Source organism: Leucoraja erinacea, chromosome 30 (assembly GCF_028641065.1).
Source record: "Leucoraja erinacea ecotype New England chromosome 30, Leri_hhj_1, whole genome shotgun sequence".
NCBI classification, from domain to species: domain Eukaryota; kingdom Metazoa; phylum Chordata; class Chondrichthyes; order Rajiformes; family Rajidae; genus Leucoraja; species Leucoraja erinaceus.
In genome coordinates, this window is record NC_073406.1 from 17,488,397 (window position 1) to 17,510,214 (window position 21,818).

The 21,818-nt window shown below is 43.8% G+C and overlaps 1 long non-coding RNA gene across 1 annotated transcript; it reads right to left on the minus strand.

Annotated features, from left to right (window-relative positions):
• Positions 1-15,059: 15,059 nt before the first annotated feature.
• Positions 15,060-20,800, minus strand: LOC129711427 (uncharacterized). The gene is made up of 2 exons (XR_008725840.1): positions 20,586-20,800; positions 15,060-15,382 (listed from the first exon to the last, which is right to left on the minus strand). It is a non-coding gene; the product is annotated as an uncharacterized LOC129711427 (long non-coding RNA).
• Positions 20,801-21,818: the final 1,018 nt, after the last annotated feature.

Consider the following 21,818-nt stretch of genomic DNA (forward strand, 5'->3'; position numbering starts at 1 on the left):
TATCTCCCCCATCTCTTTTGGCTCTGCAGATAGCTGTCCACTCTGTCTCTCCAATGGACCAATTTTATCCCTCGTTATCCTTTTGCTATTAATATAGCTGTAGAAACCCTTTGGATTTACTTTCCCCTTACTTGCCAAAGCAACCTCATGTCTTCTTTTAGCTTTTCTAATTTATTTCTTAAGATTCTTTTTACATTCCTTATACTCCTCAAGCACCTCATTTACTTCATGCTGCCTATAATTATTGTAGATCTCCCTCTTTTTCCGAACAAGATGTCCAATTTCCCTTGAAAACCAGGGCTCTTTACAATTTTTACTGTTTCCTTTCAACCGAACAGGAACATAAAGATTCTGTACTCTTAAAATTTCCCCTTTAAATGTCCTCCATTTCTCTTCTACATCCTTCCCATAAAACAAAATGTCCCAGTTTACTCCTTTTAAATCATTTCGCATCTCATCAAAGTTAGCCTTTCTCCAATCAAAAATCTCAACCCTAGGTCCAGTTCTGACCCTCTCCATAATTATATTGAAACTAATGGTATTGTGATCACTGGACCCGAAGTGCTCCCCAACGCATACCTCCGCCATCTGTCCTGTCTCATTTCCTAACAGGAGGTCCAACACTGACCCTCTTCTAGTAGGTACCTCTATGTATTGCTGCAAAAAACTATCCCGCACACATTTTACAAACTCCAAACCATCCAGCCCATTTACCGAATGTGTTTCCCAGTCTATCTGTGGAAAGTTGAAATCTCCCACAATCACTACTTTTTGCTTACTACTAATATCTGCTATCTCCTTACATATTTGCTCTTCCAATTCTCGATCCCCATTTGGCGGTCTATAATACACCCCTATAAGTGTTGCTACCCCTTTCCCACTTCTCAGTTCCACCCAAATAGCCTCCCTAGATGAGCCCTCCAATCTATCCTGCCAAAGCACTGCTGTAATATCTTCCCTGACTAGTAATGCAACACGTCCACCTCTTGCCCCTCCAATTCTATCACACCTGAAGCAACAAAATCCTGGAATGAAAAAGTGTCTCGACATGAAACGTCACCCATTCCTTCTCTCCAGAGATGCTGCCTGTCCCGCTGAGTTACTCGAGCATTTTGTGTCTTCTTTCGATTTAAACCAGCATCTCCAGTTCTTTCCTATAATAAGAACAGTACAGCACAAGTCTAGGGCCCTTGGCCCACCATGTCTGTGCCACACACGATGCCAAGTTAAACCAATCTATTCTGCCAACACGTTGCTCCATTCCATGTGCCCAATCTAAAAGCTTCTTAATTGTTTTTGTTTAGTTTAGAGATACAGCGCGGAAATAGTCTCTTTGGCCCACTGGGTCCGCATTGACCAGCGATCCCCGCACATTAACACGATCCTACATACACAAGGGACAATTTTACACATACACCAAGCCAATTAACCTACACACCTGTACATCTTTGGAGTGAGGAAGGAAACCCTCACTCCAAAGAGATCTCGGAGAAAACCGTCGCAGTTACGGGGGGAACGTACAAACTCCATACAGACAGCACCCATAGTCGGGATTGAACCCGTGTCTCCAGTGCTGCAAGCACTGTAAGGCAGCAACTCTACCGCTGCGCCACCGTGACTGCCCCGGCCATTATTGTATCTGCCTCCACCCCAGGCAGAGTGTTCCAGGCATCGACCACTCTCTGTGTAAAAAAAAAACTTTCCCTGCACATCTCCTTTAAACTTTGCCCCTCTCATCTTAAAAGCTAGGCCCTCTGGTCTATGACATTTCCACCCTGGGAGGAAGATCCTGACTATCTACCCCATCTATCTATGCCTCTCATTATATTTTTAAGGGGTCTCCCCTCAACCTTTGATGTTCCAGAGAAAGCAATCCATGTTTATTAATAATGTTTACTTCCCTGTATAGTTTGCATGTATACTCCCATCTACTCATATATCCTTCTCCACACTTATTATCCTACTTTTTCCATTCTGGTTAATAAGCACATAATTTAATTGCCTGTGAATAATGCAATTACTATAGATCCCAACGATGATTGTGGGTGTCGTAGAGTCTTAGACTCACATAGTATTGAAACAGGCCCTTCGGCCCAACTCATCCATGCCCACCTGGATGCTCCATCTAAGCTAGCCCCTTTGCCCACATTCAACCAATATTTCTCTAAACCTTTCCTATCCCTGTGGCTGTCCAAATGTATTTTTAAATGCTGTTATTGTACCTGGCTCAACTACTTCCTCTGGCACAAAATGCCGGAGTAACTTAGCAGGTCAGACAGCATCTCTGGAGAAAGGTCTCGACCCAAAACATCACCTACTCCCTTCCTCCAGAGATGCTGTCTGACCCACTGCATTACTCCAGCTTTTTTATGTCTATCTTCGATATAAACCAGCATCTGCAGTTCCTTCCTGCATACTTCCTCTGGCAGTTCTGAAGAAGGGTCTCGACCTGAAACGTCGCCTATTCCTTTTCTCCAGAGACGTGGTCTGACCCGCTGGATTACTCCAGCATTTACGTGTCTATCTTTGGTATAAACCAGCATCTGCAGTTCCTTCCTACATACTTCCTCCCTGCAGTTCGTTTCATATACCCACCACCCTCTGTGTGAAAACATTGCCCCTCAGGGTCCTATTAAATCTTTATCCTCTCACTTTGAACTTATGCCCGGTTCTTGATCCCCCCCCACCCCCCCACCCCCCCCCCCCCCCCCCCCCCCCCCCCACCTCAGGAAAAGGGACCTATTCTCCTCTATGACTTTATACACCTCTATAAGATCTCTCCTCAAGACTCCTGTGCTCAAAGGAATAAAGTCCTAGCCTGCCCAACCACTCCCAACAGCTCGCTCTAACTAACCCACTGTAGTTGACAGATGGGCGAATGATCAAAACTGTTGTAGTTTGTGGTATAAAATGCTTATATGTATGTTAATTTCCAGGAATTAGTTGTTGATTTTAAATGGAAATACTGTTAAAAATAGCTAGCAGGAGAATACAACACAATTTGATGAATGCATGTGTACTCCAATAAGACAATTCCCCATTGCTGATTTTCTCTTCACTTACTTAGTTTGTAAATAAAAACCTAATAACATTCCCCATCAATTGTGTCAAAGCCACGGTGCAGATGCACAATTGGATCAGCGATTCAGGCAATTTCAATGGCAAATTTCCATCTTCACACTGCACGGACACCTACCTTCAATAGGCTGGAGCGAGCTGCCGGAGGAGGTAGTTGAGGCAGTAGCCATGGAGCATTTATGCAACATTTAACGCAACACGAACAGGTACATGGGTTTGAGAGGTTTAGAGGGATATGGACCAAATGCAGGCAGGTGGGATTAGCGCCGATGGGCATGTTGGTTGGCATAGGCAAGTTAGGCCGAAGGGCCCATTTCCACCCTGTATGACTCCATGGCTACTGCAAAAAAACAAATTTGCTGCTCGGACTCAGCAGGTCAAGCAGCATCTGTGGAGGGGAATGGACACCTTCGCTCAGTCCGCCTTGGCCTATGAGATCTCTCAGTTACCAAAATCTTTATCTCCCCTTCCCATTCCCATATTTATCGTTCTGTCTGGGCCTCTTCAGAGTGAGGCCAAATGCAATTTGGAGGATCAGCACCTCATATTTCGCACATCTTCTTAAACCTTGCGTTAATTTATTTTTCTTTTTGACTAAATTTAAAACTGTTTGGTCATCCAAGGTTCTTTTACTCTGCCATCCTTATCCCTTCTTCTTACTACTTCACTATGCGACAATAAATGTCCTTTGCCCTTTATCCTTTGTTCCGAACTTTGATCAACTGATTCTTAAATAACTCCCACATTTATCCAATAACAACTTATCCCAGTGTACGCCTCCGAGCTCCTGCCAAATAACATTGTAATTTGCCTTACTCCAAATGAGTGCCTACCCACCAGGTCCAACCTTCTCACTATTTAAAACCATTAATCATATAACCATTTAACAATTACAGCACGGAAACAGGCCATCTCGGTCCTACAAGCCCATGCCAAACATTTTTTTCCCCTTCGTCCCACCTGCCTGCACTCTTACCATAACCCTCCATTCCCTTCTCTTATCCTATCCAATTTATTTTTAAATGATACCAATGAACCTGCCTCCACCACTTCCACTGAAGCTCATTCCACAATGTCTGAGTAAAGAAGTTGTCCCCCTCTTTACCCCTTTGTCCCTTAATTCTGAAGTCATGTCCTCTTGTTTGAATCAATTCTCAAAGGGAAAAGCTTGTCCAAATAACTCGGTCCCCCTCTCATCATTTTAAAGACCTCTATCAAGTAACCCCTTAACCTTCTGTGCTCCAGAGAATAAAGACCTAACTTATTCAACCTATCTCTGTAACTTAGTTGTTGAAACCCAGGCAACATTCTAGTAAATCTCCTCTGTACTCTCTCAATTTTGTTGACATCCTTCCTATAATTGGGCGACCAAAATTGTACACCATATTCCAGATTTGGTCACCAATGCCTTGTACAATTTTAACATTACATCCCAGCTTCTATACTCAAAACATATGGAGTTGTGATCACTATCCCTAAAATGCCAGGCTCATTTCCCAACACAAGATCCAGTATATTCCCATTTTAGGTTGGACTATCCACATTCTGTTTCTAGAAACCCTTTTGTATACATTCTGCCCCATCCAAGCCACGGAGCAAGGCCAGCCAATATTGGGGAAGATAAGTCACGATTTAGACAGCCCTCTTGCTCTGGCGTCTTTCAGTAATCTGTCCACGTGTGTGTTCCTCCAATCTCCCGCTTGCTATTTAACTTATAGATACATTTCCAAAAGCTCGAGCAACTGAGGGTGATAGGGAAATGGCATCTCGGAGATGGAGACACGAGAAACTGCAGATGCTGGAATTTTGAGCAAAACACAAAGTGTTGGAGTAACTCAACATCATTTGTGGAGGGAATGAACAGACAACATTTTGGGTAGGGGTCCCTTTTCATTCTGATAATAGAGGGGGCATGGGGGGGAAGCTGGTAGAAGTGCAGCATCACAGTGCCAGAGACCCGCGTTCGATCCTGACCTCAGATGCTGTCAGTGTGCAGTTTGCATGTTTTCCCTGTGACCATATAAGTTTCCTGCAGGTGCTCCAGTCTCCTCCCACACCCCAAAGAAGCGTAGATTTGTAGGTTAATTGATTTCTGTAAATTGTCCCAAGTTTGTAGGGAGTGGATGAGAAAGTGGGATAACATAGAACTAGTGTGAACAGGTGATCGGTGATCAACGTGGACTCGGTGACCCTTAGGGCCTGTTTCCATGCTGTATCTTTCAATCAATCAAAAAACCTATCGCTATTACACCCAGAATAAAATGCATGCCCCAGGCAAAGGAGTGACTGCTGCAACTTAGATTCACACCGACCTGATATCTGTCAGGTATCCGATCTTCCTCATGTGTAGTTCTGCCCAAATTCTTATACATCAACGTGACTCCAGTCACAATCGTTAACAAGGGAACATCTCAAGATCTTTCACAGGCAGTTTGTCACCAAGATCTACCCTGGTATCTCCACTAGGGGACCTTGGCTCCAATGTTAAACTTTATGGAGCACCTTAGCACCTGAAGAGGGAAGTTATGTTACAATCAGGCTTTAGCAAGTCCACCTCAATGCTGCTTCATTGTCACATGCGCAAAACACGGTGAAATTATTTTACGAGTTGCGAGACTTGGCGCCATTTTCAAAGATCTAAAGTCCGGTCCAGGAGCTATGTCCTATGGAGCGGCGCCCAGATCCAGGTCCATAGTGTGCAGGATAGAGCTAGTGTACAGGTTATCGATGGTCAAGGTGGACTCGGTTGGTCGAAAGACCTATTTCCATATTGTGTCTCTAAAACTAAAGACTAAAACTAAAAAGCACTGAATTAGGCCAAATTCACATCAGCCATGAGACTATGAACTGCACAATAAATAGGCCAGTGGGTAAACATGAGTGACTCAGGCTTACATTGATCCTTATCTACACATTGGTACAACTGTGCTCCTGGGATCCACATTGTGCTGAAGGAGAGTATAGCTGGCTGGTTTGTCCCTTGACTGATCAGCCATGACGACATTGAATGTTGGTGCTGGCTCGAAGGGGCAAATGGCCTACTCCTGCACCTATTTTCTACGTTTCTATGTCCCAACTCCTGCACTCAAGACCCTGACACATGAAGAGAAACATGCTGAACGTCTTTCTCACCATCCTGTCTACCTGCAACAGAAAATATACACAAAGCGGGTCAGGCAGCACTTCTGGAGCACATGGATACATGACATTTTGGGTCAGGACTATTCTCCCTGCAGCCCTGGGTCTCCCTATTTCCGCAGGGCTCTATCAATTACAGTGTAATCTTGTCATTCTATGTCTTCTCAAAATACAACACCATGCATTTATCTTAATTAAACTCCATCTGCCATTCTTTGGCCCATTGACCCAACTGGTCAAGATCCCCATATATTCTCAGATAACCTTCATAAATGTTCACCACATGACCAATTTTGGTGTCATCTGCCAATTTAAGGCCCTGTCCCACTTTCACGACCTAATTGGCGACCTCTGCCGTGTTTGCCCTTGACTCATACTCGCAGTAAGGTCGCCACGAGGTCGAGGTAGGAGGTCGAAGGACGTCTTTGTAACTCTTCCTCATGCTCGTGAGTGGTCTCCGCGTACTCGTGGCCTCACGTAGGTCGCGGCGGTTTTTCCAGTCTGATAAAAAATGTCCACGAGTTTAAAAAAAAAGTCGGCATGGAATAAATTGATACTTTTTACTCGTAGGTAGGTCGCAGTAGGTCGTGATGGTAGTCGTAGATAGTCCTAGATAGTTGTAGATCGGCAAATGGTCCGAGAAAAAAAATGACTGAAGAGACAGAAGACTGAGGTCGAGGGGGTACGTAGGAGGTCATAGACATTGTTGTAGGAGGTCGTAGACATAGTCATAGGAGGTCGTAGACGTAGCCGTAGGAGGTCGTAGGAGGTCTTTTACTTCGGCGAGCCAGCCCGACTTTGACATTTTTTTCAACTCATCTAGGGTCTTCTAAACTTGTGGATTAGGTTGTCCAAGTGGGACAGGCCCTTTACTAACTATGTCACCTATATTGTCATCCCAATTGTTTATAAAAATAGCAAACACCAATTGACCCAAAACCTACCCCTGTGGCACAAAATTGGCCTCTGATCTACCATAATCTACCAACAACAGCCATTAATAAATACCACAAAACATGTGTTATTGCAAACTTCGAAAATGCCCATCAAAATTGTGGGAGGATTTGTGTGGTGCCAGATTTCAGTAGGTCAGGTCAGCCATTAGCCGAGAGCCTCAGGGTCTAAGCACCTAACCTCCACCTTGGTCCATATCCAATTCTCCCACTATCGCCCCTCCCCCCCCCCCCCCCCCCCCCCATAACTTATAACTTTGTGGCGTCAGCCTAAACACGAGCCACTCGTGCTCGAACCCTCGTCAGGAGATACGAGGGCGGGTACGTGACGTCATGGGCTAGAGGGAGTGTCCTGATCTCTCACCCCGAGACCTTGAGGAGTCAACCGGTAGCTGAGCCCGAGATAACAACCTCGCTCAGCTACAGCAACATTGTATTATAGTTAGCGCACCACCAAACGTGTCACCACTGAATAAATTACTCTTTGAACCGGCCTGACATCGCACCTTTATTCACCTCATATGGTGCCGCTACAACTTCAATCTTTATCTCAAATTTGATGATTTGCCAATTTCTAATTGGTCGCAATTCTTTCTTTCACAATATCTGCTCATTAAACGAAGGGTGGAGAAATAATGAGAACTGGATTGTATGCCACAGATCAAAATGATCAATTGGGGCAATAACGTGCTCAGGATAAAGATCAAGTGATTCATAAACAAATTCAACAGGCTTGCATTTGGATTGTAGTTGAATATAGAACGTAGAATACTGCACAGGAACAGGCCCTTCAGACCACGATGTCCATGCCATATATAATGCCAAGCTAAACTAATCTCAAGTCTTGCAAATTGTACTTTGTAACTGTGTGCACGATAATTTTGGCCTACAATAACTGTGCCAATACCATCTGCCTGCCGATCCATTTCCCTCCATTCCATGCATATTTGTTCCTGTCTAAAACCCTCTTAAACAAAGATCCTAGAGGAGCAAGATAGACCACATCTCGAAAAACGCGTAGTATCACGTGTGTGATCGTCGACGCCATTTTTCGAGGCATTTATTGGGCTTCCCCCACACTGTCATGGCGTCCTTATCTAAATTTCATCTCACTGCTCTGCTATCAAGTATTCTAATCGTAAATCTAAACGACCCGACCTGTCATTCTTTAGGTTCCCCAATAAAAAAGAAAGGTGAGAAAATATTTTTATTATTTTCAGTCGATATTCTGTCGTGAAAATGTTATTTTCTGTTCTCCCATCAACGGCCATTGGGAAACTGGGTTTGTCGGTACATTAGAAAGTTATTAGACTTATTTTTAATAGTTCTTTACTTACCATAATAATAAAGACAATTTTAACACTTCTGTACGTTTTTGGTCTTGTTCTTGTAAGGGATTGGTCTCCACAATATGGCCCGCGGACACATCAGGTCCAGTGACCAGGAGATTTTTCGAGCTCAGATTCAAGTCCGAGAATGGGCGGCTGTTACCCATTATATTCCTCGAATTGTCAAGACATCACAAGCAAAGATCACAAGCCCGCCGTGAAGAAGGGTGCAATCAAATATTATATAACTCTGCTCTATCATCTTTGGGTGCAATGGTGGGTCGGGGGGTTCGGTGGCGGCGGCCGCAATCAAAGATACTAGTGGAGCTCTGCTCTATAATCTTTGGTCGGAATGGGACGGCTGCGCGTTATAATGTGCTATCGTTCCACTCTCCCTCTCCCCCTTCTCCCTGTCCCCCTTCTCCCTCCCCCCTTCTCTCCTCTCTCCCTCCTCCCTCTCCCCCTTCTCCCTCTCCCCCTTCTCCCTCTCCCCCCTTCTCCCTCTCTTCTCTCGATCTCTCTCTCCCCTCCTCTCGATCTCTCGCTCCCCTCTCTTCTCTCGATCTCTCTCTCTCTCTCTCTCCCCCCCTCTCTTCGCGATCTCCCTCCCTTCCCTCTCTCCCTCCCTTCCATCTCTCCCTCCCTTACCTCTTCGTGAGAGTTGGCAGCTCTGCTATGCCTTGGGTCCAAAAGAGGATAGAAAGAAAATACTTAATGGTCTTTGTAAGAAGATTTTAATAAGCTCTTCTACATTTAAGGTAAATTGACATATTAGAGGCAAAACGCATTTTCAATATACAGGTCTCTCCACACAACTGAAAACAATTGCATTTAAGTGATATATCATCCATTGTTCAGGCAAGTAGCACTAGGTTACAATAAACTTCCTACATATTCCAGGAATGCATCTCATAAAAATGGGAGAGGCTTAAATGCATTGTAAAATCATAAATCCATGTTGACTTGGACTAATCATTTTACTGCTATCCAAATGCCCCATTATTACATCTTTAATAATTGACTCCAGCATCTTTCACACCACCAAAGTCAGGCTAACTGGTCTGTAATTCCCTGTTTTCTCTCTCGCTCCTTTCTTGAAAAGTGGGATTGCATTAGCTATCCTCCAATCCACAGGAACTGATCGTAAATCTATTGACCGTTGGAAAATAATAGAAACATAGAAATTAGGTGCAGGAGTAGGCCATTCGGCCCTTCGAGCCTGCACCGCCATTCAATATGATCATGGCTGATCATCCGACTCAGTATCCCGTACCTGCCTTCTCTCCATACCCTCTGATCCCCTTAGCCACAAGGGCCACATCTAACTCCCTCTTAAATATAGCCAATGAACTGGCCTCAACTACCCTCTGCGGCAGAGAGTTCCAGAGATTCACCACTCTCTGTGTGAAAAAGGTTCTTCTCATCTCGGTTTTAAAGGATTTCCCCCTTATCCTTAAGCTGTGACCCCTTGTCCTGGACTTCCCCAACATCGGGAGCAATCTTCCTGCATCTAGCCTGTCCAACCCCTTAAGAATTTTGTAAGTTTCTATAAGATCCCCTCGCAATCTCCTAAATTCTAGAGAGTATAAGCCAAGTCTATCCAGTCTTTCTTCATAAGACAGTCCTGACATCCCAGGAATCAGTCTGGTGAACCTTCTCTGCACTCCCTCTATGGCAATAATGCCCTTCCTCAGATTTGGAGACCAAAACTGTACGCAATACTCCAGGTGTGGTCTCACCAAGACCCTGTACAACTACAATACAACCTCCCTGCTCCTATACTCAAATCCTTTCGCTATGAAAGCTAACATACCATTCACTTTCTTCACTGCCTGCTGCACCTGCATGCCTACTTTCAATGACTGGTGTACCATGACACCCAGGTCTCGCTGCATCTCCCCTTTTCCTAGTCGGCCGCCATTTAGATAATAGTCTGCTTTCCTGTTTTTGCCACCAAAATGGATAACCTCACATTTATCCACATTATACTGCATCTGCCAAACATTTGCCCACTCACCCAGCCTATCCAAGTCACCTTGCAGTCTCCTAGCATCCTCCTCACAGCTAACACTGCCCCCCAGCTTAGTGTCATCCGCAAACTTGGAGATATTGCCTTCAATTCCCTCATCCAGATCATTAATATATATTGTAAATAGCTGGGGTCCCAGCACTGAGCCTTGCGGTACCCCACTAGTCACTGCCTGCCTAATGAAGAACTCAACCATATTATGGTCACTCTTGCCCAAGGGGGCACGTACAACAAGATTGCTAACTAACCCTTCCTCATTACTCAATACCCAGTCTAAAATAGCCTGCTCTCTCGTTGGTTCCTCTACATGTTAATCATATGTATAAATATATATGTATGTGTATATATGCATGTATGTGTATATATGCATGTATATGTATATGTGTGTATATATATGTTTATATGTGTGTATATGCATATAAATGTATCCATATGTATGCGTGTATTTGTATGTGTGCATATGTATGTGTATACGTATGTATGTATGTGTATATATGTATGTGTGTATATATGTATGTGTATGTATATATATGTGTGTATAAATATATATATATGCATATATATATTATTACTATATAATTATATATATAATTGCCTTTATGGTTTATGTATATCATCTTACAAGACAAATAAATTAATAGTGATTATTTAAATCAAAGTTGCTTCTGATCCATGAGAATAAACTTAATTATCTCTAACTTGCCTCTCACACACAGACACACATTCATATAAATATATAAAATATGTATACGTTAAATTTAATTTTGTGCAGTGTGTGTTAAAGCAATACAATGCAAGGGAAACTACGCAAAGGAGGGGGCTGTTCCCGCTACAAGATACTCGAGGATCTTTGCTTTGGATCAAAGATTATAGCGGAGCTCTATAATCTTTGCTTTGGATCACAGCGGGTGGCATACCGGAAGTCGCGTGTCGCATTGAAAAATGGCGGCCGTGACGTTCCGTCACGTACTACACGCCAGTCCATTGGATTTCGGAGGAGTGGTCTATCTTGCTCCTCTAGGATCATTGCTCTTAAATGCCTCACTTGTATCTGTTTCGACCACCACCCCTAACAGCACGTAGCAGACATCCATCAACGTAGGTTCACGAGATTGATCCCTGGGATGGCAGGACTGTCATATGAGGAAAGATTGAAAAGACTAGGCGTATTCACTAGAGTTTAGAACGATGAGGGGGGATCTTATACAAAACATATAAAATTATAAAAGGACTGGACAAGCTCGATGCAAGAAAAATGTTCCCAACGTTGGGCGAGTCCAGAACCAAAGGCCACAGTCTTAGAATAAAGGGGAGGCCATTTAAGACTGAGGTGGGAAAAAAACAATTTCACCCAGAGAATTGTGAATTTGTGCAATTCCCTGTCACAGAGAGCAGTGGAGGACAAATCGCTGGATGGATTTAATACGATACGATACGATAGAACTTTATCGTCAGGCCGAGGTGTGAAATTTGTTTTTGCATACAGCCATACAGTAAAATGTGGGTTTCGGCCCGAAACATTGCCTATTTCCTTTATTCCATAGATGCTGTCTCACCCGCTGAGTTTCTCCAGCATTTTTGTCTACCTACAATTAATGGGATTCAGTACAGGGATAAAAGAGACATCATAGTGTATGTCGCCAATATTGTTAAGGATATTAATTGCAAGAAGATCACTCTTGTCAGTACCCTTCATCAGCCTGGACTGACTTACTTTTAACTTGGATACATGTAACATCTGCCTTGTTAATCTTCCCATCATTTTCTGTTTTGTCACAATGCAGCATTGATTATGTTCTGATCATTGAGTCATACCACTAGACCTTCAGCCCACTGAGACCTCGCGCCAACCAATGCCTCCACCCGAGTCCCACACAGATTTCTGCTGCATTCCTGGAGACACACCAGAAACCAAAGATCCTATAGCGAGTAAGATAGACCACTCAACGAAAAACACATAGTATGGGCATGGGTAATTTTAGGCCCCATTTCCGTAACCGGCTTCCGTCTCTGCACCAAAGATCCCGTAGCGGAGCAAAGATACTAGTGCGGGGACGGAAGCAGGTTACGGAAAGAAACATCCTCGTAAAAATAAAAGTTATTTGATAAAAATCTTCTCATTCAGAATTTTCATTTATTAACGCAAACTGCTCCCCCGCAAAGTTGATAACACTGCGAGTCGGGTCGGGTCGGGTCAGATTACGGAAATGGATGAAAAAATGGCCCACGTTCCGTTCCGTTGCGTACTACACGTCAGCCCATTGCATTTAGAAGGAGTGGTCTATCTTGGTCTGCTATAGGATCTGCTATAGGATCTTTGTCAGGAGCTGGAATCTTGAGCAAAAAACAATTGCTGGAGGAGACAAAGTGTTCAGAAGGAACTGCAGATCCTGGAAAAATCGAAGGTACACAAAAATGCTGGAGGAACTCAGCGGGTGCAGCAGCATCTATGGAGCGAAGGGAATAGGTTATTTTCTATTTCCTTCGCTCCATAGATGCTGCTGCACCCACTGAGTTCCTCCAGCATTTTTGTGTACCTGCTGGAGGAGCTTAACAAGCCGGGCAGCATCTGTGGATGGAATGCTACCTGACTTGTTGAGTTGCTCTTTTGTTGTTTGTTCTGGAATGTTACACGTGTTCAAAACTATGGAGGTGCATTAGAATTTAACCGAAAAAAAGCTGCAGATACTGTGGAGCTGAAATTTAAAAAAAGACAGAATGTGCTGGAAACACACAGCAGAACAGGTAGCATCCGGGGAAAGTTCAATATTTAATGTTTCAGGTTGGGGGACCCTTCATTAGAACTGGGAATGGAGAGAAAGATGTGTTAGAGTTGGAGAGAAAGGAGCGGAAAAGGCTGCAAAAGTTGTAAACACTGCCCAGTCCATTATCGACTCTGACCTCCCTACCATCGAGGGGATCTATCGCAGTCGCTGCCTCAAAAAGGCTGCCAGCATCATCAAGGACCCACACCATCCTGGCCACACACTCATCTCTCCACTGCCATCAGGTAGAAGGTACAGGAGCCTGAAATCTGCAACATCCAGGTTCAGGAATAGCTACTTCCCCACAGCCATCAGACTATTAAACACAACTTCAAACAAACTCTGAACTATAACAGCCTATGCACTTTAACTGTTTATTTATGTGTATATATATAGTCCATGGTATGTGGACACACGGATCTGATCGGTATTTATACCTACAATATTCTGTTGTGCTGTAGCAAGAAAGAATTTCATTGTCCTATCTGGGACACACGACAATAAACTTCCTCTTGACTAGGTTTCAGTAAGAGAAAATGAAAGTATGGGATGGGTAGAACAAAGGGAATATCTGTGTTAGGGAGAAACCTCTTGGCTTAATGGGTGCAGTTACAAGCATGTTATTATGCTTTGTCTACATAATGTGTTGGGCTGTACAATTAGATTATAAATAGCTGGTTTAATACTTAACTCTCGATTCTGTATTCACATGTATTCTCTCGTGTTTCCACGTGATCAAATCTAGGCCACCTCACAGAGCAATCGCGCCGTTCCCTTCTCCTCATTACGTGAAAGGCTGGGATAGAGTGGATGTGGAGGGGATGTTTCTACTAGTGGGAGAGTCTAGGACTAGAGGTCATGGCCTCAGGCTTAAACTATGTTTTTTTAGGAAGGAGATGAAGGAGAAATCTCTTTAGTCAGAGGATGGTGAATCTGTGGAATTCTTTGCCACAGAAGGCCATGGAGGCCAAGTCATTGGATATTTTTAAGGCAGAGACAGATAGATTCTTGATTAGTACAGGTGTCAGAGATTATGGGGAAAAGGCAGGAGAATGGGGTTAGGAGGGAGTGATGTCAGCCATGATTGAATGGTGATGTAGACTTGATGGGCCGAATGGCCAAATTCTACTCCTATCACTTATGGCCTTATGATTTATTGTCTGCCCCAAATTGCCAGCTGAGAATTGCTGGACCAGTTACGTTTGTGGGTCTGGAGTCTCATGTGGACATGAACAGGATTTGGGAACCAGGCCTTCTTTCCTTAAAAAAATCTATGAACCAGATGGGATTTTCCAGCAAAATACTGCATATCAGTATGACATTTTTAGAATATTTATGCCTATATATGAAGGCACAGTGCAGCCAATGTTATAAGAGAGACTTATAAGAGAGACTTATAAGAGAGACCAATGTTATAAGAGAGCCTATTTCCTTCGCTCCATAGATGCTGCTGCACCCGCTGAGTTTCTCCAGCTTTTTTGTGTAGCCTTATAAGAGAGACTGTTTAGGAAGGAACTGCAGATAGACACAAAACTGCAGATAGACACAAAACCATAGATAGACACAAAATGCTGGAGTAACTGAGCGGGACAGGCAGCATCTCTGGATAGAAGGAATGGGTGACATTTTGGGTTGAGACCTTATCTCAGTCTGAAGAAGAGTCTCGACCCGAAACATCACCCATTCCTTCTATCCAGAGATGCTGCCTGACCCGCTGAGTTACTCCAGCATTTTGTGACTAACTTCATAAGAGAGACTAGGGTAGTGCAGTACATTAAGCATATTTATTAATTATATTCATTTTGGAACCTGATTTTCACTGGGTGAATTGGAAGTAACACACAATTAGATGTCTTACTTAGACTTAGTTCCTCCCGCACTGTTGAGTGCATTGGGCAGCAAGCTTTCGCCATTCTGTTCAGTCATGTGCGACATCTTCCACCCTCGATAGGCTCGTGTCCCGGGCTTCCAAATCCTCCTGGAATGTTCGACACCATGTGAGTTTTGGTCGGCCTCTTTTCCTCGTTCCGTCAGGTTGCCGTGTCGTTGCTATCTTGGGTGCACATTCTGGTGACATTCTGAGTTCATGTCCTGCAAATTAGATGACAACAATGTAAATCAATGCAAGTTCTGAAGCCCTGGTTATCACATTAATACTGTACCACATTACATTTTGCAATTTGTTTGATGCTTCCCAGCACTGAGGCCCTGATCTTTGTTGCCGTAGATGGGCAGGCGTTGTTATTTATGCGCCCAACACCAAACTACCAAAACAGATATTGTCTTGTGGCTGAAGAAGAGAGGAGAGAAAATCTACTTGATAAAGTGTGTCGTTCTCGCAGACTGGGGAGATTGAGCGAGATGCTAAGTGCTGGAGGAACACAGCAGGCCAGGCAGCATCTGCGGAGGGAATGGAGAGATGCCGTTTCAGGTTGGGTCCATTCCTCAGTCTGATGAAGGGTCCTATCAGGTTCAAGGAGGGTCCCGACCCGATACATTGTCCGTACATTCCCTCCACAGATGCTGCCTGACCCATTGAGTTTCTCCACAGATGCCTGGACATGAAGCTGGTCATGATGGTAGAAACATAGAGGGGAACATATGGATTATTGTGGGTAAAGGGCCTGTTCCCATGCAGCGATGATAATGTTCTCCATAGATGTTTACCAACCCTTGACCCTGCGAAGCATATTGGCAACGGACAAAACACAGCAGGGAATTTGCATGAAACAGCATCTGATCTTATCTCTCAAACATTCCAAAGAGTTTTTACTTTCCAAAGAAATACTTTCTTCTGTATTGATGTTGTTGTTGTACTAGAAATGTAAAGGAGAAATCACGAAACTAAAATCAAGTTGAACAAAACAAGTTTTCTATGAGTGTGGTTAATGAAGAATTATTTATCTAAAAAATGAATGAGGAGTCCCAGTTTATCACTGGTTATCAGGTATAGCATCATAGAGCTGTACAGCATGGAAACGGGCCCTTTGGCCCACCTTGTCTTACTGCGCTGGTCCCATTTGCATGCCTTTGAGCCACAGCCTTCTAACTCTTCCTATCCATATATCTGTCCAAATGTTTGATGAAGGGCCTCGACCCGAAACATCACCTACTCCCTTTCTCCCTAGATTTTCTCAATAGATCAATCAATAAAGTTCAGTTTAGTTTAGTTTGGTTCAATTTAATTTAGTTGAGTTGAGTTTAGTTTAGTTTAGTTTAGAAACACAGCATGGAAACAGGCTCCTTGGCCCATCAAGTCCACACTGACGATCATTAGAGAAATATTATATATTTATTTGTGTGTAATTGCGATAGTGAGCCTGGAAAAGCTGCCGCAAGTATCTCATTGTTCTGTTGCCAGTACAGATGACAATGATACACTCTTGACTCTTGACCTGAATATTCAAGGTCAATCTGTTACTTGCATAAAGAACAACTGAAGGTGCGACAAGTGTAAGATTAAACTTCTCTGACTTTATGTCCCCTTGTAAAAGCACCTTGATTCGGCGATAACACAGTTACGTCAATGACAGTGGGTAGTGTCAGCTTGGGAAGGGAAACGTCTTGTGACTCATTGCACCAGGCACTGTGTTCCAAGTGAAAGGCAAATGCTCCACAAACGTGCAGTAGGTCACATGAAACCTGGATAAGGTTAATGCTGCACAATTGGTTTATCGGTGTGATAAGTGAGGATAATAAACCGCCTTCAAGTTTACTCAGTTGGTTACGTCTAACTGGCCAGCTCCATCATCGTTGACACAAGCAACAGAACAACTTGAGACATAAACTCAGAGGTAGATTGTTAAATGAACACACGGTAGCTATTTGAAACAATAAGTTGCTGGACAAATCTCCAGGGCCTGATCAGATATATCCGAGAACATTGCGAGAAACTAGAGAGGAAATTGCCGGAGCCCTGGTTGAAATTTACGGGTTGTCCTTAAATACAGGAGAGGTGCCGCAAACTGGAGGGTGGGAAAATGTTGTGCCTCTTTTCAAGAAGGGCTGCAGGGAAAATGCTGGGAACTATAGGCCAGTCAACAGCTTATAGTTGGAAAGTTACTTGAGTATTCTGAGGGATAGATCATACAGGCATTTGGATGGGCAAGGGCTGATGTGGGATAGTCAACATGCTTTTGTACGTGGAAAGTCGTGTCTCACAAATCGGATTGATTTTTTTGAAGATATGACCAAAAAGGTCGATGAGGGTAGAGCTGTAGATGTTGTGTATGTGGATTTCAGTAAGGCATTCGACAAGGTTCCGCATGGTAGGCTTCTCTGGAAGGTTAGATCGCATGGGATTCAAGGAGAGATAACTGAATGGATAGCAAATTGCTCCATGGAAGGAAGCAAAGAGTGATGGTGGAAGTTTGCTTCTCGGAACGTGTGATGTGTCTCAGGATTCAGTGCTGGGTCCATTACTGTTTGTCATCTACATCAATGATTTGGATGAGAACATGCAGGGCAAGATTAGCAAGTAAGCTGATACAAAAGTGAGTGGTTTTGCAGATAGTGAAGATGGTTGTAAAAGATTGCAGTAGGATCTGTATTGATTGGCCAGGTGGGTGGAGGAATGGTTAATGGAATATAATACAGAAAAGTATGAGGTGTTGCATTTTGGGATGTCAAAGGGCAGGACCTACACAGTACATGGGTAGTGTTGTAGAACAGATGGATCTAAGAGTACAGGGAACCAGGTGCCTGGTTCCTTGAAGGTTGAGTCGCAGGTAGATAAGGTGGTCAAAAAGGCTTTTGGCACTTTGGTCAGTCAGAGTATTGAGGATAGAGGTTGCGAGGTCATGTTGCAATTGTATAAGATGTTGGTGAGACCGCATTTAGAATATTGTGTTCAGTTCTGGGCACCATGTTATAGGAAAGATAATGTCAAGCTTGAAAGGGTTCAGAAAATATTTACGAGGATGTTGCCAGGACTAGAGTGTATAGGGAGAGGTTGAGTAGGCTGGGTCTCTCTATTCCATGGAGCGTAGGCGGATGAGTGGTGATCTTATAGAGGTGTACAAAATCATGGGAGGAATAGATCGAGTAGATGCACAGAGTCTCTTGCCCAGAGTTGGGGAATCGAGGACCAGAGGACATGGGTTCAAGGTGAAGGGGAAAAGATTTAATGGAAATCCGAGGGGTAACATTTTCACACAAAGGGTGGTGGGTGTATGGACCAAGTTGCCAGAAGAGGTAGTTGAAGCTGGGACTATCCCATTGTTTAGACAGGTATATGGATAGAACAGGTTTGGAGGGATATGGACCAAGAGCAGGCAAGTGGGACAAGTGTAGCTGGGACATTGTTGGCCGGTGTGGGCAAGTTGGGCCGAAGGGCCTGTTTCCACACTGTATCACTCTACGACTCTATGACTCTAAGAGGGGGTGAAGTCACTTCTTTAAAAAGTTTAAATTATTCACTCAACCGAAAAGCACCTTGACTCTTGTTGCCTCTGGGGATCGTTAGTTGTTCTGCTGAATGCAAGGATCTAATCCAGTGTTTATTTAACCCAATTATAGGTGGGTGCAGCCAACGCCAAGGCTCTGTGGGGAAGGACCACAGTCTCGGATCCTTCCACTGCTGGACATTGAGGGGCAGTGTCTGGTGGGGATTTCCCTCGTACAAAGGAAGGGATATCACCGCATGAGTAGCAATAGTGAGACCTGTAATGAAAAAGGGAGATGCTAACACATTATAGACAATGTACCATTTGTAATATTGAATGTAAAGACGCTAAGAATTAATTATGAGTTTTGCCCAGTTGATGTATTTTGTACCCATTTTTTTTCCTTACAAATAAAATGTACTTCTTGAAAAATAAATTAACTGTGATGGGAGCAAATTGGTTTGACAGGATTATTTGCTTATTGCTTTCAGATCACTGACAATGAAATCTTCCGCCCACATTACTCCAGGATTCTGAAAATAACAATTACCGCATCTCACGTCAAGCCAAGCTGAAATTTTCATTTACTGGAAGTAAAAATGGGAGGAGGCACTTACCGTAACTTACCGTACAAACATGCAAGTTTCAGCTACAAAACCAGCTAATTATTCATAACCTTTGTTAATGTCCATGACCTCTTGCCCAATTCTACCAGAGTAGCACAAGATGTTGGGTTAACAAACATTTAAAAGACATTTGGACAGGTACATTGATCTGAAGTCTGAAGAAGGTTCTCAACCCAAAACATCTCCTATCCATGTTCTCCAGAGATGCTGCCTGATCTGCTGAGTTTCTCCAGCACTCTCTGTCCTTTTGTGTATTAACCAGCATGTGCAGTTCTTTGTTTCTACATGTTTAGAGGGACTTGGGTCAAATGCTGGTAAATGGGACTAATTTAGATAGTCATAGATAAGACAGACCAAAATGCTGGAGTAACACAGCAGATCAGGCAGCATCTCTGGAGAGAATGAATACGGTGACGTTCCGGGTTGGGACCATTCTTCAGACTGAAACGACCTCACAGTCCCAATCCAAAACAGCAACTATCCATGTTCTCCAGGGATGCTGCCTGACTCACAGAGTTACTCCAGCATTTTGTATCTTTCCTTGCTAAACCAGCATCTGCAGTTACTTGTTTCTACGTAGTCATGGATAAGTTGGGCCGAAGGGGCCTGTTTCTATACTGTGCGACAATATATGATTTTGGTCAGGATCGAAGCCAAGTCCCTGGTACAGTAAAGGGCCTGTTCCACGAGCATGCAATTTCATGCGGCAAGCGCGACCTAACGTGGTCGCTTCAGCCGTACGGCCTCGCGGGGCCGGCCCCACTTCGATCGGCGGAGCCGTATGGAGTTGTGCGGAGCTGGTCCCGACATCGCGTGGGGCTCCGAAAAACTGACCGTGTTCAAAAATTCTGCGCGGCAATGGCCTGCCGGCCCACAGCCGCTTCCACCGATCACCCCATACATTAGCAATATCCTCCACACTAGGGACAGTTTACAGGTGGGAGATGATGAGCAGATGGAGCCAGGTGGGGGAGAAGCAGGGGTGGGAGGGGGAGGGGTGGGGGGGGAGAGTGGAGGTTTAGGGACAGATGTTGGTGGGTGACAGCAGGAAACACTTACGAAGAAAGAAAATGAATTTTGGCGGAAATAAATTGAGCAACTCTACCAAGCCTTTGAACTGATTATAGTGTGATACAGACTCAAAGCATTTCCTTGAATGCAGTAAACTTAGAAACTTGTGCATCTTAGAAAAGTATATCTGAATAGTTTTCAAATAGCACTGATCTGAAGAAAACTGATACAGTAAGCGATATTATTGCAGCTAAGAATGTTGTTAGCACTCACAGAATGTTTAGACATCTGAGTCCGAAGCGTCCCATATAATGAAAGATCTTATCACAAACTCACATTCAAGTCCCACAGATCAACCTGGGTCGTGTGAGTTAGTCTGAGCAGGTTCTAACCTGAATCCTACATAGCTGGCTGTATTTTCCGTGCCCTTTCAACACAGTATTTTACTCAGTTTAATGTAGGAGACTGGCTTTGATAAGGAGCCTCTTTTGAAGTGGATAAGCATTCTCCAGAAGGGCTTATCCTCAAGGGCGCAGCTAGTGCAGTACACTGGAGAAAGCTGCAGCAAATTGAAAGTAAATGTTTATAAAGGATTGGAATAGCATCATGCAAACAAACTCTGTCCCAGAGTTTCATGCTATTCCAATCCTTTATAAACTCTCAGTTTAATTGATGCACATTCCACTCAAATGTGATGTACAGTAAAACCTTGATAATCTACTGCCAGATTGTTTGAAAATCCCAATGATTCTCCAACACAGCCCTGATCCCCTCACTCCCCTTGAACTCACTGGGGCTCCAGTTACTTTGCTCCCTTTTAACTCGTGAGCACCCAGTTCCCTCATTCCCTTCAAACCCACGTGGGTTCCCGTTCCCTAAAAACTTACTGGGACCCCAGTCCCATTTAAACTCTCTGGGGGCCCAGTTCCCTTTAAACTCACAGGGACCCTAGTCTGGTGACTAGTTATTCACCAAGGCACCTGTTCCCTTTCAACTAACTGGGACCCCAATTCTCTCACTCACTTTTAAACTCACTGAGGAGCCACAAGCCCTTCAAAGTCGTCGGAGCCACAAATCCCACACTTCCATGGAACTCACCTGGTTCTGCTCCCTTGAAACTTACCAGTCACAATAGAAAATTATTAAACCACTGTGTGTGTAATGACTATTAAAAAAGTGAATTATTAATGCATTGAAGCTGAAATTTTTTTGGCATATTGGCCTTCATCAGTCAGAGTGTTGAGTATAGAAGTTGGGAGGTCTTGTTGCAGTAGTATAAGACGTTGGTGAGGCAGCATTTGGAGTGTTGTGTTCAGTTCAGGGCACCATCTTATAGGAAAGATCTAGTCAAGCTGGAAAGGGTACAGAGAAGATTTACGACCTGGATGTTGCCAGGACTAGAAGGTCTGAGCTAGAGGGAGAGGTTGAGTAGACTGGGCCTCTATTACTTAGAGCGCTGGAGGATGAAGGGTGACCTTATAGAGGTGTATAAAATCATGAGAGTAA